The sequence below is a fragment of the Cebus imitator genome, unplaced genomic scaffold, assembly GCF_001604975.1.
Source record: "Cebus imitator isolate Cc_AM_T3 unplaced genomic scaffold, Cebus_imitator-1.0 Scaffold604, whole genome shotgun sequence".
NCBI classification, from domain to species: domain Eukaryota; kingdom Metazoa; phylum Chordata; class Mammalia; order Primates; family Cebidae; genus Cebus; species Cebus imitator.
In genome coordinates, this window is record NW_016107919.1 from 761690 (window position 1) to 766175 (window position 4486).

General features: G+C 39.3%; 1 non-coding gene across 1 annotated transcript; it reads right to left on the reverse strand.

Annotated features, from left to right (window-relative positions):
* Positions 1-2322: 2322 nt before the first annotated feature.
* LOC119469228 lies at positions 2323-2429 on the reverse strand. The gene has a single exon (XR_005198038.1). It is a non-coding gene; the product is annotated as a U6 spliceosomal RNA (small nuclear RNA).
* Positions 2430-4486: the final 2057 nt, after the last annotated feature.

A 4486-nucleotide genomic window follows, 5' to 3' on the forward strand; every position in this document is an offset into this window, starting at 1 on the left:
CATACCAAAACAGTCTTCAAGCTGAATATCGTTTGGCTGGACAGTTTTTCTGAGCTCGGGTTTAGTGAAGTTAAATAAAGATCCAGGCCTGAGCCATTTTGAAACAGAGCATGCTACAGTATCTTAGGATCTAGTCAACTACAAACTGGGAATGCTCAAACCTGCAGCTAAATTTATTAACTGAAATAAGGTAGATGCTTTAATGAGCATGGCAAGAGGAAACTAACATTGGAGTGCCTAACTGATGTGAAGTGTCATGCTAGGACTTTTATTGTTTATTTTAATTTTAATTTTTTGAGATGGAGTCTCGTTCTGTCACCCAGGCTGGAGTGCAGTGGCGCAATCTTGGCTCATTGCAACCTCCGCCTCTTGGGTTCAAGCAATTTTGCTGCCTCTGCCTCTCGAGTTGCTGGGACTACAGGCACCCACAACCACATCCAGCTAATTTTTGTATTTTTAGTAGAGACGGGGTTTCACCGTATTGGTAAGGCTGGCCTCGAACTCCTGATCTGCCTGTCTCGGCCTCCCAAAGTGCTGGGATTACAGGTGTGAGCAACTGTGCCTGGCCAGAATTTTATATAACATAATGTCATTGAGTCTTCACAATAATTTTGTGAATCAGGTACTGTTATTATTCCTGTTTGAGAGATGAGGAAACTGAGACTGAGAGAAAAGTGACTTGTTAAAGTCCACCAAGCTAGTGTCATAGCCAGGGTTCAGACACAAGTCTCTCTGGCTACCAAACCAAAATCCTTTACAGTAGTTTTAGCATATCAGCTGCATGTTCTGTGGTTGGTGGGTTAGGCAGGTAGTTCAGTCTAAAAGGCACATCAACAGCAATCGCTGATACCTCCCTAGGGTCGCAAAAAGATGATACTCATAATTAGCTTTGGGCATCACATCTGTTTCAATGGAGTCACCTGGTATTTTTACAGTTTCTTATATTATACTGGCTTTCAATAATCAGCATGGAATAACTTTTCTCCAAGTAATGTTAGCCAAAGGAGATAGGCAAGATGTTTTAATATATACCAAAGGATAGTTGCTTCAATGTTATTAGAATTTTATTCCTTTGAGCTCCTATGGTTGTGTGCTACATTGATTTGTGGGTAGGGAGGTTTAACACAAAGTAGATTTTGAAGCAGCAGAATATTGTTTTGATGAAGAAATATAGCCAGGTAGACCCTTTCTTTCTGTTTTTCTGTTCCCCCATATAAGACAGAACTTAAAGTAGGTAGCAGATTTACTTCATGCTTTCAGGAGTGTCTTCTTTTGACAATGATAAATTTGTAGCCTTTGAAATATGCCTTTCCAAAAGTAAACTAGCACATATCTTCTCAAGTCATCTGACATTGAGTTTTCTGCTTTACCTTTTGAGGCCTTGCAGGGGCCACTAAGTGAAGAAATGAAGAAAACTTATTTACTATGTATCTTCTATGTGTCAGGTGCTTTCCTAAAATAACTTTGTAAGTTAGGTAATACAATTATCCCATTTTAATTTGATTGATTCTTAATGTGCGCTAAGCCTTTCATATCCCCATTTATGAAGGGATTGAGACTCAGAAAAAGGAAGTACCTTTCTTAAGGTTACACAGTTTAGGAAATGATCTCAAGTTGGTCAGACACACAAGCTCTGCTTTTTCCCCCCGATACACCATGCTACCAGCAATCGTTCTCTGGTTCCCACAACTCCTGAACTAGAGCAAGAAATAGGGGTTCATATTTATGAAATTTCAACATTAGCATTTTGGTGTATTGGGGTATCTGGAGTTCTTCATTATAGGGATTTGGAGTACAATGAGTCATGGGGCATTTTTTGGCATGTAACATACTTTTATGAAGACCTATTTTTCCCTGTGAGCTAATGCTTTTCCTCAGAGCATGCCATGCAAAGTAACTGTCCCTAGCCCACCCCTTTACTTCCTCTCACAATTCTCATGTCTATACTTAGGATGCATCACAAGGTGGAACCTGTAAAATTTCTCTTGCCAAAGGTCCCAGATCCTTCCTTAGGGCCAAAAAAATGAAATTTTATTTTGAGATATATTATACATAAATAAAAGAAACAGAAGTGGAAGGAAGGAATATGAATGAGAATATGAAATAATAGATAATAGCTTGCTTGCTTTTCTCTCTATATAAACACTATAGTTTACTTTTGTCTTTTTTTAAAGTTTATATGAACGAAATCATATACTATGTTTTCTTTTTTTTGTCTCATTTTTTTCACTCAGTATTATGTGTATGAGATTCATTGAACATGTTGAGTATAGAAGTTATGCATTCATTCATGTTGCTAGTCCTTTTATTGTACAAATATACAAATATACAGTGTATTTTACGAGTTTATGTATTCTCCTTACATAAGGACCATGCTAATCATCTATTCAGTCTTCCAATTTTAGTTTATGTGCTGTGGAAGTGAGCATGAGCCTTGGCTTCTTCTTCTGAGCTAGCCAACTCATCAGTTTGTTGTGAGAATTAAATAAGACAGATATAGGTTTAGCATTCATAGTGCCTGGTTGGCTTTCTATTCTTTTCCACAATGAGAGGCTTTAATGTACAGAGCATGTGGTTTTGGAGCCAGAGATACTTGTGACTGGTTTCTAGTTACATTGTTTCTTGCCTTTTTCAAGCCTCAGTTTGCTTGTCTGCAAGATAGAGATGAATAATATTCCCCAACCAAGTTTTGTCATAGGAGTCCTGTTAAAAATGCAGACTATCTGGCACATGGTAAGCACTTGTTGGTTGATCTGGCATAGGCTTTTGAACTATATTTCTTTTTTTTTTTTTTTTTGAGACAGAGTTTCGGTCTTGTTACCCAGGCTGGAGTGCAATGGCGCAATCTCGGCTCACCGCAACCTCCGCCTCCTGGGTTCAAGCAATTCTCCTGCCTCAGCCTCCCGAGTAGCTGGGACCACAGATGCACGCCACCATGCCCAGCCAATTTTTGTATTTTTAGTAGAGACGGGGTTTCACCTTGTTGACCAGGATGGTCTCGATCTCCTGACCTCGTGATCCACCCGCCTCGGCCTCCCAAAATGCTGGGATTATAGGCGTGAGCCACCGTGCCCGGCCTATACTTCATTTTTAAAAGGTTTTCTAGGCTGTAGTGTTTAGAAATCACACTGTTGATCAGAGAGTATCGATTTACCAGTTTAACGTCGAGAAGTAGAACTGGGACTCTGTGTGTATGTGAATGTTTGTTTTTGTATGTGTATGTGTGTATGTGAGAGAGATAAAATATATACATAGGGAGAGAGAAAGAGAGAGGGAGAGAGAGAAAGAAATAGAGAGAGAGAGAGAGAAGGAAGGGAAGTGAAAGAGAGAAATGATTTAAGGAGAAATAGTGAGGCTGTTTTTCTGTGTGTGGCTTTATAGTCGGAGACCTTGACTAGAAACAGGGAAGAAGAACCCTTTTGAAATAGAGCCTATAAGAGTAATTTTTGAAAATGGTAATCCAGGATGTAGTTTTTCCCTGGGGGTGGGGGCTTCTGATTAGTGATTTGAGTGAAAAAATTGTAGTTATCACTATATTCATCTCAACGTGACAACCGGACCTAAACCGCACACCACTGAATGTGAAGAATTAGCCTTGGAACCCATTAGTCATAATCAGAAACAATTTTCCCAGATGTTATCAATTGCAGAAAAGCTTCCCTTTCCTCCTCAGGAGGTTGACTCAAACCTTTTAGAACTTTCTGTTTGTTTTGATGACTGACAAGGAGAGTGAGGCATGGAACTATTTTATATCCTCCCAACTAATTTCTAACCTAGTAGGGTGGGTTGTGTGTTATGCTTCTTTCGTATCCTAAAAGGCAGGACCAGGACTGGAACCTTATCCACCAAGCTGGGCTATCCTTAACAAACATCAAATCCTGAAGATAGTTCTGGCTTTTTCTCAACACTTTTCCTCTCCCATTATCCCCCGCAACCCCTTGCTGCACCCAACTCCACTTTGTCTCCCAGACATGAATAAAACAACTACTGAGAAGCCGTGATATCACTGAGTATGAAAGGCTAGCCAATGGCCAAAGGAAGGGTTGACTTCCATTAGCTCACTTTTGATAAGTCACTTTCTTTTTCTGAACCTCAGTTTTACCATCTGTCAAATGGGAATACAACACTTCCCAGTTCTCAGGAAATTTGCAAAACAAATTGGGCAAAGTGAAAGCCTGAGGGTATGTAAGGCATAATAAAAACAACCAATACTTATTGACTCATTAAATACTTACTATAAACTAGGTACTCTTCTAAACTCTTTATATACAATATCTTACTTAATCTTCACAACATGAGGCAAATATGATTGCCATCTTAAATGTATGGAAGAATTAGGTGAGTCCGAGAGAGATGAAGTCACTTGCCCAAAGTCATATGGTCAAGTAAGTAGGAGAGCTGAGTTTAAAGCCAGAAAGTTATACTGTAGAGTCCATGCCCTTAACCAGTTTACGATTCTGTCTCTTTGCTGTTATTACTACATTAC